Source organism: Camelus ferus, chromosome 9, assembly GCF_009834535.1.
Source record: "Camelus ferus isolate YT-003-E chromosome 9, BCGSAC_Cfer_1.0, whole genome shotgun sequence".
NCBI lineage: Eukaryota > Metazoa > Chordata > Mammalia > Artiodactyla > Camelidae > Camelus > Camelus ferus.
In genome coordinates, this window is record NC_045704.1 from 43,061,491 (window position 1) to 43,076,129 (window position 14,639).

Genomic DNA, 14,639 nt, shown 5'->3' on the forward strand with positions numbered 1-14,639 from the left:
GAATGTGGATGAGTGAGAAATGAAGAGATGGTACCTAGAAAATCATGGAATGAGGGGGAACGGAGAGATCCTAGAGACAGTTCAATCTAATTCTCCAATATTAGAAATGGAGACATTGAGTGGACCAGAGAGGAAAAGTGACTTGTCCAAGGTCACACAGCAGATTTGTGGCATAATGATGACTAGAATCTGTCCTCCTGAGCAGCACCCTGTGTGCCTCACTCAGCTTCCTCTTGTTGGTGACTGGAAGGACCAGAGGTTTCATCCATCTTCTTGTGCAGATAAGACTCTCCTCCTGGACCCAGGCTGACCTTTCAGTCAGAAAGACCCAAAGCCTGTGTCCAGGCTTGGCCTTGCCTTTCACTTGAGCTAAACCCTGGGGCACTCACACTACCTCTCCTGGTCTCTCCTTCTGTAACTGAACACCCAGGAGTTTACCACTTGATGCCAACACAGACAGCTTAATAAGAGCACTGTCTAAGAAAGCAAGAATATACAATGGAGAAAAGGCAGCCTCTTTGGCAAGTAGTGTTGGGAAAGCTGGACAGCACCACATAAATCAGTGAAGCTAGAACACTCCCTCACACCATACACACAAATAAACTCAAAATGGCTTAAAGTCTAAACATAAGGCAAGACACTATAAACCTCCTAGACAAAAACATAGGCAAAACATTATCTGACATAAATCTTAGCAATGTTTTCCTAGGGCAGTCTACCCAGGCAATAGAAATAAAAGCAAAAATAAACAAATGGGACCTAGTTAAACTTATAAGCTTTTGCACAGCAAAGGAAACCATAAACAAAATAAAACCTATAGAATGTGAAAAAGTATTTTCAAATGATACAACTGACAAGGGCTTAATCTCCAGAATATACAAACAGCTCATACAACTCAACAACAACAAAAATCCAAACAATCCAATCCAAAAATGGGCAGAAGACCTAAACAAGCAGTTCTCAATGAAGACATACAAATGGCCAATGCATGAAAAAATGTTCAAGACTGCTAATTATCAGAGAAATATACATCAAAAGTACAGTGAGCTATCACCTCACATCAGTCAGAATGACCATCATTCAAAAGTCCACAAACAGTAAATGTTGGAGAGGGTGTGGAGAAAAGGGAACCCTCCTACACTGTGGAGGAAAAGTAATTTGGTGCAGCCACTATGGAAAATGGTTTGAAGATTCCTCAAAAAACTAAAAATAGAGTCACCTTATGATCCAGCAATCCCACTCCTGGACATCTATCCAGAGAAAACTCTAATTCAAAAAGATACATGCACCCCAATGTTCATAGCAGCACTATTCACAATAGCCAAGACATGGAAGCAACCTAAATGTCCATTGACAGATGACTGGATAAAGAAGTTGTGGTATATTTACACAATGGAATACTACTTAGCCATAAAAAAGAATAAAATAATGCCATTTGCAGCAACATGGATGGACCTGGAGATTGTCATTCTAAGTGAAGTGAGCCAGAAAGAGAAAGAAAAATACCATATGATATCAATTATATGTGGAATCTAAAAAAAAAGACATAAATGAGCTTATTTATAAAACAGACTCACAGACAAAGAAAACAAATTTATGGTTACCAGAGGGGAAAGAGGGTGAGAAGGGTTAAACTGGGAGATGGAGATTTGCAGATACTAACTACTATATGTAAAATAGATAAACAACAAGTTTCTACCGTATAGCATAGGGAACTATATTTAATGTCTTATAGTAACCCATAATGAAAAAGAATATGAAAACAAATATATGTATCTACACATATGACTGAAACATTATGTTGTACACCAGAAATTGACACAACATTCTAACCTGACTATACTTCAATTTTTAAAAAATTGGAAAAAAAATACTATTACAATATATTTTAGTACAAATAAAGAAGATTTCTACAAGAATAAAAAAAGAGCACTGTATGTAGAGTAGGGGCCACCATATCACCCCATCCAAGGCGCACCATCCATGCCAGACTCGGCCCTGCTCTCAATGCTTGAACGTGCATATCTTTCCAGCCTTATCAGAACACTATGCAATTACTGCTACACTGACCCTCATTCTACAGTTAAGGGAACTGAGGCCCAGAGAAGCCAAAGAGCCCCCCCAAGACTGCAACTGGCCAAGGGCAGACCCATACATAACCCCAGTCTCGCCTTGCCCATTGGTTATTGACAAATTCCTAATCCTCTCCCATGTGCTGTCCCATTCATTCATTACCATGACCCATGTGGGTGGTTATGAACCCCATTTCCCAATTAAGGAAACTGAGCTCTAAAAGATTAAGTGACTCACTCAAACACAGGAAGCTGGTGTCAGGGACAACTGGGTCCAAGAATTCATCGGTGTGATTCTGAGTCCTTGTGTTAAGACAGCGCTGCGATTCCAGTGTGTTCAGATGCTGTGTTTGCTCCAAGCTGCAGGGAGGAAGGGGAGATACAAGGGTCAGGGAAGGTTTGAGGCTAGAGGGAAGTGTAGCATCTGATGAGCATGAGCGGGCAGAAGAAAATAAGGATTCGGGGACTGTGGTTCTCAGCTTCCTGGTGTCTGTGGCAGGCATAATAAAGTATTAGTGCTAAGTGTCTGGCACACAGGACAGGATACAAGCCTTCAAATGAAGCTCACTAAGTACCCCTGTGTCCCAGGCAGCATGTTACCACGTCTCACTGCTCCATCAGAGAACCACAATGAGGACACTGCCCACCAGGTTTTTCCCTTCCCCTGTAAGGCTGTTTGGAGGAGGGTTAATGCTCCCCAAGCCACTTAAACATGCACAAACCAAAGCTCTCTAATGACCCATAAACGTACATGTTGATATTGGCCATGATAATGTCGATTGGCAGTTGCAACAAAAAGTAAATTTTACACACGGATCAAAATTTTGTGGTGAATCTGCAAGGCATTGCTGGTATGCTAGGTCCAGGGACCCACAAAAAACACCCCTCACCTGTGTGTTCATGAAAGAATGGATTTTCAACAGCTGCCGTCAGCAAATGGGCCAGCTGGGGGCTGGGGGCCCCCTCCCCCAGCAGGGGACTTCAGTGGCCTCCATTGGACCCCCCCCCCCCAAGGCTAGTACAGATGCTGAAGTGGCCAGGGCAGGCTGAAACCCTCCAGAAAAGTCTGTCCCACCAGGGAACTCTGATGATGTGTAATCAAATTGTGTTTCATTACAGAGAAAGTATCCAGAGGTTTCCTGATGGCTACAGTTCTTGCAAATTAAAGATAATGAAGTTAACAGAGAACAATTGTAAGTAAGATACCAACAGGTGAGATGAGCCGAGGGCAACTTCATCGCTTTGGATGCTCCCCACTCATGGAACGTGAGTCCTGCTCGGGCAGGAGCCAGGCGGGATTCCATTTTTGCCCAAAGTCATAGATTTGGGTTATGAACAGCTCTGCCACACCCTAGCCTTATGATTTTAAGCCAATCTGTGATCCTGCCTCTCGTCTCTAAAACAAGGGAGATCCGAAGGGTAACTAGCTGTCACACTTTGCCTAGAATTGTGCCTGGAGTCAGGGGCCGGGGTGTCCAGGAGGGGAGGGTTCCCCAGGCACAGGTCTTCAGCAGTAAAATCAGGAAAGTTCTGGACAAACCAGGACAAGCTGGCCACCCTGCTGGGGCTTCCCATGATCCCTGACTGTGTAAACATTCTGGGATTATTCTAACCCTAACATTCTTGAGAATTACAAGAACCTTGAATCACAAGAACCCTTGAGCCACAAGAACCCTTGAGCAAAAACTAATGCGTTGTGAGCCCAGTAAAGTTCCCAGCACACGCCTGGGACTCTGCAAGTAATGCCCCCTCCTGTGTCCCTGGCCAAGTGCTGTCACCTATGGCTGTGCTGAAACTTTGGAGACCTGTGCTGGTGAAGCCTCCAGAAGAAGGTCGCCACCTGCAACCCTTGCTAGAACCCCAGAGATTAGCAAATGTCTATCTTCCAAGTGAAGAAACTGATGCTCAAAGTAGGTGGGAGATGAGCTTGAGGTCGTAAGAAAGTCAGTGGAGGGAGCTAGGAATCCACCCAGGTCCTCAATTCCAAGCCCAGTGGCTCCTTGGCCAGACCAGGCTGCTGTGTGCCCACCCCCCATACACACACAGCCGGGCATGGGCCCAGGTGGCTGCAGATGGTGAGCTGAGGCCTCTCGTGCATTTGGGTTCCTCCTACCTAGAAGCACCTGCTCGCTGCCTGGTCCTTTTGTCCAGAGCTCCTCACTTCCTCCTTGCCCACCTACCTGGTCTACATGAGCACCTCGCTGCCCAGTGGCTGGGAGGGTGGTCAGAGTCCCAGCAACCTCGTGTCCACCCTGTGTCATGAAACACAGGCCCTCCCTGTGGCACCAGGAACGCAGTTCTCTCCCCGCCTCCTCACCCCCAACAACTGCCCAGGAGAAAGGGAAAGACCTGGAAGGGGAGGCAGGGGGCAGGAGGAGCAGGCTGCCCCACCCTGCCGTAGTCAGGGGCTCCAGGAGCAGAAACTCCGCAGCTAGGCATCCTCTGAGGCCCAAACTGGGCTAGAGAAACCCGAAACTCTGGCCAACTGGGATGGAAACCCAGGAGGAACCAGGCCTGGGAGGAGGTGGCAGTGTGTGATTTTTAATTTACTTTTTCTTGCCCTGAGACAAAAATTAATTTGACTTGGGAAAAAAAAAAGTAATTTCTAACTTGACTTTTGAAAGTAAAATTTCTGCAACTCTTTTCCCACTTAACAGAACATTTCCTCGACTTCTAAGGCATAATGTTAATATGCACCAAAGATGGGGAATTCCCTGAGCTCAGCTCACATATCACTGAACTGATTTTTTTCTTAATTTCCTAGTAATACTGGCTGGGTTATGCTAACAGGAGAGTTAACAGCTAATTTTGCTACAGGGAAGATAATAACAGGAAATGATCTTTAATAATGAATTAAACAGACTCCTTGGATCCTGGTTCCTTTTATTAGATAAGGTCAGTGGCATCTTAAATGAGCAAATCTATCTGAGGCCACCAACAAGGCACGAAGAAAACTGTCAAACTGATTTACAGGCTACGGTGTGAGCGCTGAAGATCAGATGATAGTCTGACACAGTAAGATCGTGAGCCTTAGACTCAAAATCAAGGCAGGAACACAGACCAGCTGTGTGACCTTGACCAAGCCCCCACCTCTCGGAAATGCTCCCTTGAGCTGTTAATAATAATCCCCACTTTCTGGAGCTCTGTAATCATTCCTGAGCAAAAGTGTATAAAACCCAGCACAGGGCCTGCTGCAAGAAGGTGCCCCTGTGAATGGCCCCATTGTGTTTGCCCCATTCATTTGATAGAGGATATATTTACCATAGTTTCCCATGCATTACGTAATTCATCCCTCAGAATCACCTCCTTAAAATGAACTATCCAGACTAGATTCGCCTCATTTCAGAACAAGGAAGGTCAAGCACTGCCCGAGGCCATCCATTTAGCCAGAGGGGAGGACCAGCATCCTAGACAGGTCTTCAGACTCCAATTTATTTCATCTATGTGGTCCTCATTCTTCCTACTATTGGTCTTCATTTTTTTTAATCACACAGAATTTTTAGTACAAAGGTTTTTCAGGACACACCACCCACCTATCTATCAGTATTCATTTATTAGGTATATCTGTGTTCTATTATGTTAATAGCTATGTATACATGTATATTCAAACATACACAAAAATAAATAAAAACTGAAGTTCTAATGTTTCCTTACAAGAAGAGGGAGATGTGGAGAAACTGCAGGCTTGGGAAGAGGAGAGCTGGGTGATGGTGATGGAAATCAGCATTGCTTCAGGGCTGGGGCAGCTAGACCTGCCTCCTGTTTCATCAAAGAGTAAGAGGTGGAGAGATCTGGGAATCGCCCAAGGTCCTGCAGAACTCACCTCTCCAGGCTCTCTGTAGGCTCCCTGCCCCGTTCCCTTTCCCCTGTATGGAGTGGAGTTGAAGTGATGAAAGCAAGCCCTAGGGACCCACTGAGGGTGTTTCGGTAAGGGCAGGGCAAGGCGCAGCCAACTTCTGAATGCTTACCCCGTAACTTCCACAGGCAGGTAGTTTCATCCCAGCCACACTGCTGGCTCACATTCCTCTTAGCCAAAGCCCATGTGTGGAGTTTCCGGTTCCCAGAAGTTTCCAAAGCAGGGCAATATAATTATAATGCTTTAAAGCAAACAAACACACACCCAAGTGAGAGGACTGCGTATTCATTTGACTAATTAGAGGGAACTCACTAAAAGGATGCACAATAACACCGGCCTTTTCTGGGGGGGAGGTAATTCTAATCGAAATTTTCTTTTGACATTTTATTAGTTGCTCATCTTTATTTTTATGGTGCTCTAAAAAGGCACCAAAGCTAAGCATCATCCTTTCTGGCAATAAACACATGTGACTCATGCATCACATAAACAGCAGTGGCTCAGGAAGCCAGTGACTCTGAGCACCAGTTATCAGCCTGATGCAGGGAGGGGCATTCAGCGTGCGCTGGCGGAGGCCTGCCAGTTTGCTGCCTGACTGCTAAGAGCGCTGGTTCTGCTCAATCCAGGTCCCACAGAGGCCGCTGTCAGCGCTCCTGGGGCCCAAGCTGATACACATCCCGATGCCCAAGAAGGACACACTGAGTCAGTAGATTCCCGGCCCCTCCTATCACTTCCATATGCTCGTCCCAAGAAAGAGCCAAAAAGCTATGATCTCAATTCAGTACAGTTAATACGCGTTTTCTGAGAACCTAGAATGTGTCCAGCAAAGGTGCCAGAATGGTCAAAACGTAGCTGAGAGAGCCACTTGGAATCCAACAAATCTAAGTTTGATCTCCATCTGTAAAGTGGAGATTAAATACCTACTGTAACTGAGCAGGACCCTGTGCAGCCTTCCAGGGTCAGACCCCTCCCCACGTCCTCTGAAGTACCCAGATAATAGTATCTCATGTATATTTCCTGGGTTTTTCAGATGCTAAAAATCACCACCAAAGGAAAGAAATTAACTACTTGATGATCGAGAGACCTTCTGGTGCCTAGGGGTTGATGACACTGACCGCCCTGTTACCTCAACATCAACCAAAGTATTGTGCACAAGCTGAACATACCCTGCGACCCGCCTCCCTCACCTGGCCTTTAAATATGCTTTGCTGAAACCCTTCAGGGAGTTCAGGGTTTTCTTGGGCATGAGCCACCCCATCCTCCTTGCTCGGCCCTGCAATAAACCCTTCTCTGTTCCAAACTCCGATGTTTTAGTTTGGCCTCATGGTGCAGCAGGCACACGAACTTGCATTCGGTAACACTACCTCATGAGTTATACTGAGAATTAAATCAGAAAGTTGCATAAAGCTTTTAACACAATGACTGATGCGTTCATGTATCCCAGGAAGATTTATTAAGGGCTGATGGAAAATACAATTAACATGGCTCAGGGAACTTCCCACTAGGACACAGTAGGTGCAAAATAGGTGTCCTGTTCAATCCCAGAAAAACTCTTAGTGTTGTAAAGAAGCAGGCAGAAACAAAATTACTGTAATATATGGCTGGCTCCAACAGGTTGGGCAATAGGGAGCCATGGAAGGTCTTTGAGCAGAGGAGGCTGATAAGATCTACATGAGGTGGAAAACCAATACAGCCTGTGGCTACTGAGCACTTGAAACATGGCTAGTCCAAATTGAGATGTGCCGTATGTGTGAAACACACTGGATTTGCAAGACTTTCTGCAATGGAAAGAATAAAATACTCATTTTTATATTGATTATATGTTGAAAGTATTTTTTTTTTTACTATATTAGGTTAAAAAATAGTATTAAAATAGTTTACCAATTTCCTTTGTGGCTACTAGGAAATTGAAAACTACATCCATGGGTCATATTCTGTTTCTATGGGACAGCACTGGCAGGGAGCGTTGGCCGGGCATAACAGAGCAGAGCGCAGCTGGAGTCAGCAGCAACATCTGGGCCACGTCATTTCAGCCAAACTGCTGATGTCCTCCCGGCCGGCCATGCCTCCCGGGCTGCCAGCTCACTGAGTAATTAAAATGCCTTGAAGCAAAGAGCCCAGCTCCAGAGTGTGCTCAGAGTTTTGCAACGTTGTTTCAGCAGGGAACATCCAGGAGGTGTTCTGGAACCCCTGCCCCCGCAGCCTCCTGAGTAGGATTCAGGTACCAAAGTGCCTGGCTCTGGCCCCACGATCTGGTGGCCCTCACTCACGCCCAGCAGCAGCCATTTCACAAAGTAAATTAAAAAGCAACCAGCATTTTCTTCTCCAACTGGCAACGAATGGATTTTCTGTGAGGATTTCCCTTGTGGAGGGCGCTCGAAAGCCTGCAAGTTCTAACTCAACAGATCCCAGGCGTGAGGCTCCCAGGCATGGGGAATGGACAAAGTCGATATTGTCCCCCGCATGCGGATTTGGTCTGCAAGCCCCAGGCTCAGACATGAAATTAAACCAATAATGCCGCTGACCTTCTGGGTGGGGACCTTGAACCTAGTCTCCCCTTTTCTCCCATCAGCAAAATGTGGAGCTGGGTTGCATGGCCTGCAACATTCTGAGGGAGGCCTGCTACCTGAGGAGGGAAGTCCATGTGCTTTGGGGGTCAGCAGGACCTCAGGTTCAAGTCCCAGCTCTGCCACCTGCTGGCCATACTGCTTGGGGCAATTGAGTTAGCCTGTGTGAGCCCCTGTTTTCTTTTTAAAACGGGAATAAAGTGGAAATTCCACTAATGACAATCTCATGGGTTGTTGGGATGGTTCAATTAGATAATGGAGGCAAGATAGGTAGGGCAATTGTTGGCACCTAGGAAGCCCCAAATAAAGTCATCTGGTAAGTAAAGACTTCACAGTTTGTTCTTAAAATGTTAGGCCAAGCCTCGGACGGTCTTGGTCACCACTGGAGTTTGACATTTCTTCCAGCTGCTAACTCACCCTGAGGGATTCTGGTGCTTCTTCCAGAACGGAGGCTCTATACCCAGTAGACGCAGAGGCAGAAAGGATAAAGATGTCTCTCTTTGGAGACTGCTGTCCCAGTGGGCCCAGCTGGGACTGGAGGTCAGGACATCTGGACAAGATCTGAAAGGGGATGAGAAATAGGGGTGATGCTCACCAATTGTGATAGGCAGACTGTAAGGTTGCGCCCATGATTCCCATACCCTGATGTACACACTTTGTATAATCCCCTCCCCTTGAATATGGACCAATACCCTGAAGATGCTGGGGTGTCACTCCTCTGATTAGGTTACTTTAAACGGCCAAGCTGAAGAGATGTTACAGATGCAGTTAAGGGCCCTAATACGCTGACTTTGGTTAATCACAGGGGAGACGATTTGGGAGGGTGGACCTGATCTAATCAGGTGAGCCTTTACGAAAGGGTCTCAAGATCAGAGATGGGAAAAGTCAGAGAGACATGGAAGATGCAAGCAGCTGTGCTATGAGAGGAGAGGCCATGCGGCGAGGACCTGAGGGCCAGCTCTAAGAGCTGAGAGCTGTCCCCTGCCACAGCCAGGAGGCAACAGGGACCTCAGTCCTAGGGCACCAGGAAATGAATTCTGACAACCACCGGTGCGCTTGGAAGAGGTCCCCGAAGCTCAGCTGACACCATGAGTAGAGCCTGATGAGACCCGAAGCCCCTGTTTAACCCACACCCAGACTCCTGAACCACAGAAACTGTGAGATAGCAAAATGTGTGTTATTTTAAGCCACTAAGTTTGTGGTGATTGGTTATGAAGAAATAGGAAACTAATACACCCACCCTGCCCATTCTGGACTCCATTCTACCCCTGCCCCTGGTCACCGAGAGCCTGTTTGATGGACCCTATTTGCCTAAAATGATCAGCTGAATCCCATCCTCTCTGACTCAGTGATTGGCACAAGGTGGGCATGTGACCCAATTGGCCCAATCAGAGCGCAGCTCAGGACAATCGTTTGATGGCTGGGGAAGAGAAGTTCCCTTCTCTCCTGGGCTTTGCAGAGGTGGGGGAAAGGCACAGTCACAACTGCAAAGGCTGCAGTCTGAGATTAAAGCGGGCTGTGCAGGGCAGCCCTATAACCTCGCCGGCTAGGAAAGCGACCTCCCAAATGCCCACCCAACCTTGGACTCTCCAGCCATGTGAGTCAGGAAATTCCCTTAGAATGTAAATTGGTGCAGCCGCTATGGAAAACAGTATGGAGATTCCTTAAAAAACTAAAAATAGAGTCACTGTATGATCTAGCAATCCCACTCCTGGGCATATATCCCGAAAAGACAAAGCCTCTAATTCAAAAAGATACATGCACCCCAATGTTCACAGCAGCACTATTTACAATAGCCAACCTTTACATAGAAGCAACCTAAACGTGCCACCAACAGATGATTGGATAAAGAAGATGTGGTATACACACACACACACACGCATATACAATGGAATACTACTCAGTCATAAAAAATGAAATAATGCCATTTGCAGCAACAAGGATGGACCTAGAGATTATCATACTAAATGAAGTAAGTCAGACAGAGAAAGACAAATATCATATGATATCACTTTGGAATCTAAAAAATAATACAAATGAACCTATTTATAAAACAGAGACAGACTCACAGACATAGAAAACAATCATATGGTTACCAAAAGAGAAAGTGGGGGAGGGATAAATTAGGAGTTTGGGATTAACAGATACATACTACTATATATAAAATAAACAGCAAGAACCTACTGTACAGCACAAAGAACTATATATATTCAAAATCTTATAATAATCTCTAATGGAAAAGAATCTAAAAAAGAATATATATACACACACACACATATATGTATGTATAACTGAATCACTTTGCTGTACACTTTAAACACAACATTGTAAATCAACTATACTTCAATAAAAGAAATTCCTTTAATTCTCTGTATTACTTAAGCCATTTTACATTGATTTTTCTATTCCTCACCACCTGCTACTAAAAGCATTCTAATACATGGTGGGTGTGAGCATCCTGTGTACAGGTCCTGACTGTACCCAACAGCTGCCTCACAGCTGCCCACTAGGTAATCATAATCATAATCATAATAATAGTAACAATAATAATATTGCCTCCTGCTATACTTTGTTCATTCAACAAGGATTGATTGAGGGCTTATAAGTGCCAGAAATTGCATTGCTGAGCTGAAGCAGAGAAGTGGCACCCCAGTCCCTGCCTCATGCACGTCACAGTCCAGGGGGTTTGCAGACAAGCAAACCAGCAGTTACAAGTTGTATACATGGTGACGGTGCAGGGCATGCATGCTTTGGCCAAAGGACTAAGGGTCAATACTAGCATTTAGTCCCAACTGAAGCCAAATGACACCATCATGAATTCACTTCTGAGATCAAACAACCATCCTAGAATCTTGTTTTTAAATTTCATTATTATTGCAGTATTATACTTAACGTTTTAGTAGTCATGTTTTGAACAGTCAACATCCCAGGGCAGGAACAATAATTCCTCAGGACTGTCAGAGGTCAGGTGGCCCCATGGCATCCGAGCTCTCCTTTGTGATATGAAATAAATACTTCCTCTCCACTGAGGTGAGGAGAGAAGCAAGACATTGGGAGGTTGCCTCACCTTTATCCAACACATTCTTTTGTTCTTTATATTCTGAATTACATGTGGATCAGATTCATCATGAATACTGTACAAAATTCGGGAACTTTTCCTCCTATTTTGAGGTAGCAAAGGTGACATTCTATTTCCAATTCATCCTCCCAGGATATGAAAAAACTCCCAAATATTTTCTTGAAATCCTCATGACCTAAATAGAACTCCTAGGTAGAATTAAATAACTAAAAATTAACTGCAGTTATTAAAGTTTATTTTGTTTAGTGTTATGAATGCAGGTACAATATCAACTCTATGAATAATATAATTGTGATATAATCTAATTTCTATTATTCTGTTCTGCCTTATTATTTAAATTTTATAAACATTGGTTGGCTCAGAAAAGAAATAATATTCTTCCTAAAGTTATCTAGCTAATACTCTCAATATTTGTATTAACCATTACTCTATCTCCCTTTTTACTTGTCAACTGAAAATATGTTAAGATGATTCAGCAAAATTAAGTTTCATAATCAAAATTAATTATTACAGTATTTTACTCTTAATTTATACTTCAACAATTGATAAAATGTCTAAATGTAAACAAAAAGATTTGACTCTATAATACTTCAAAAATGTTTACCTATATCTGAATGTGAATGTTTAGATATTAACAATATATACAAAAGATATACATTCTCATTTATTACCTGTCATGTAAATTAGGTCTCATGATAACCTACATGATCACTCAATCATTGATGAGTCACAGTTTCACAGATTCCAGAAATGACATTGAATTAATAGCCATTTGTCTGTTCAGCCACCCTAAACTGAATACCAAGGTCAAAGTCAACTTCCTCTCATCCCTGCATCAGTTAGGATCCAATCAGGGAAGCAGGAATCAAAGTATTTTCATACCAGCTGCTTTGGTACCCAAGTTCTCTCTCCTCTCCCCTCCCCCAGGCCGAAAATCATGTTCATTTCTTATAGAGAAAGGTCCTTTTTGCTTCACTATCTCCTTTTAGATCATAGCCTCAGAACCTGACATTCATCCAAAGGGTCCCCTCAAGGGATTTTCCAAGAGTCTCTTCTCTAAAAGAAGCTTGGGTCCTAGATGTCAAGATAATCATTTCCTTGCCCTGCTTCGTGAGTAAGACTTATTTGAAGTGTTCTGCCACCAAAAACAAAATGATGAAAAACCAAAGCCCCAGATTATCCTCAGGTCTCTTTCCAATCTTTATGTTTTGGTTCTAAGAAGACCTAGAGGGAGGAATGTCCCAAGCTGGTCTCCAAGGCGGACTCATCCCCTAGGATTCTGTGGCCAGAGTCAGAGGACACAGGGGTCTCTATCTCTCTTTAGAGGCCAGGATCCCGGCCACCCAGGTCCTGTGTCCCACCTCTCTTTTCTCATTACCTATTTTTATAATAAAAGTAATATAGCAATTGTTGCAAATAATTTAGAAAGTCCAAAAACAGACAGAAGAGAATTGCCCCTAATTCCGCCACCCAGAGGCTCCCACCATTACAGATGATTTCCATTCCAGTCTTTTATTCTATGCGTAACAGACATCTTCCCCTGTCTGTGAAAGTGGATCAGACTGGACATGCAGTTCTGTGTCCTTGATTTTTCTATCTGTGTGGTCACAGTGAGAGGCAGAGTGGCAGATGTTAGAAAGCAGTTGGGGTTCAAGCCCCCCAGTGCCTCATGAGCTACTGAGCTCTGGCTCTCTGTCTTCCTGGACTGCTATTTCCCCATCTATAACATGGGCATTATTCTGTTATTACACCTGCCTCACAAGGTTGCTGGTTTATTCCTTGCACAGTGCTTAGAGCAGTGCCTGGTGCATTATAAATGCTATTACTGTGATTATTGTTTCCATGGCAGCAAAAATGCACATAAGCATCACTTTGAACGGATGCACATCATTCCATTGAATGGATGGATGGACAGATGACACAGGTTATTTAACCACTTCCCTATGGTTGGACACTTAGGGTCTTTCCAAAGGTTTGCTGCTATATCCAATGATAACCTCACACACAAATCTTTCTGCATCTGTTGATTTTACTGAATTCCATCCTAGAACAATTTCTAGATCAATGGTAGGCACTTGTTTAAATCTCAATGCATGATGCTGAATTGCTCTTTGGAGAAATTGTGCCATTTACAATTCACTCTGGTGGGCAAAGACCCAACAGCCTGGGCGTTTTCAAGTAGTTATTTCATTGTTAATGGTTTCATATCAGGGCCAAGTGGATGGGCAAGGGCTGATATCTTGTGATTTTAGTTGATATGGTTTTGCTTTAGTGTCTCCAGGAAGCCCTTCTCCACCATTTCTCAGCACTGCTGCCACCACCTAGGTCTTTCCTACGCACACATCCTGATACAGACAAAACATCAGCTTTCCAGGCAACAGCAGAGAGGCTTGAAGAATAGATGCTCCCAGGGGCCCGAGGTCACCGAAGATGTCCAAAACGTGGCCATCCTGTTTGCTCTTGGGATTTGTCAGCAACAGTGGCAGAACTCAAAAGAAGACAAACGGCTTTCCAAAGTAGTTGGAAGAAACTACTCCTACACAGGACCATAGCACAAGATAAACCAGGACCAGGGCTGTCTGGAGGCCACGAGGCATGAGTGTCCGCCCAGGGAATGGGAAGGCGTCTCCAGGGAGACACAGGGGATGGGAAGCCCTGCAGAGCCAAGAGCATAAATGGCCACAGGGGAACAGGGGTCAGGGGTGTGACTCGCAGTTGAGAGGTCAGGTTTCCAGCTGTTCCTTCTGGGCTCCCTTGAGGCTGCCCCGGTGGCTACTCCAAGGATTTTATCCAAAAACCAACAGAAAAACTACTGTTTCAAAACTGTGGATGTAATTAGAATCTATCCAAGATGGAAAGGAGAAAATAACCCTGCAGCATGTCCCAGGTACGCAGGGACTCTCAGCAAATGTTTACGGAATAAATAACACAGGAGGGAAAACCAGTTTGGGATTTGTCAGAAGTTCTGAGTGAACTGAACTCTCTTGTCAAGATTTAAGAGATCATTACAGAGATAAAAATCAATCTGTCTTAACTGGCTGTTTTGTGCAAGAGACAACAGAGAAAAA

At 44.4% G+C, this 14,639-nt stretch overlaps 1 long non-coding RNA gene across 2 annotated transcripts in view; it reads right to left on the reverse strand.

Moving 5' to 3' along the window:
• Nucleotides 1-14,639, reverse strand: part of LOC116665777 — a 149,194-nt gene that overhangs the window by 95,732 nt on the left and 38,823 nt on the right. For both annotated transcript variants that reach the window (XR_004322444.1, XR_004322445.1), the window contains exons 2-4: nt 8,910-9,053; nt 6,041-6,169; nt 2,311-2,432 (exon numbers count right to left, since the gene is read on the reverse strand). This is a non-coding gene — a long non-coding RNA (uncharacterized LOC116665777). The remainder of the gene's footprint in view (nt 1-2,310; nt 2,433-6,040; nt 6,170-8,909; nt 9,054-14,639) is intronic.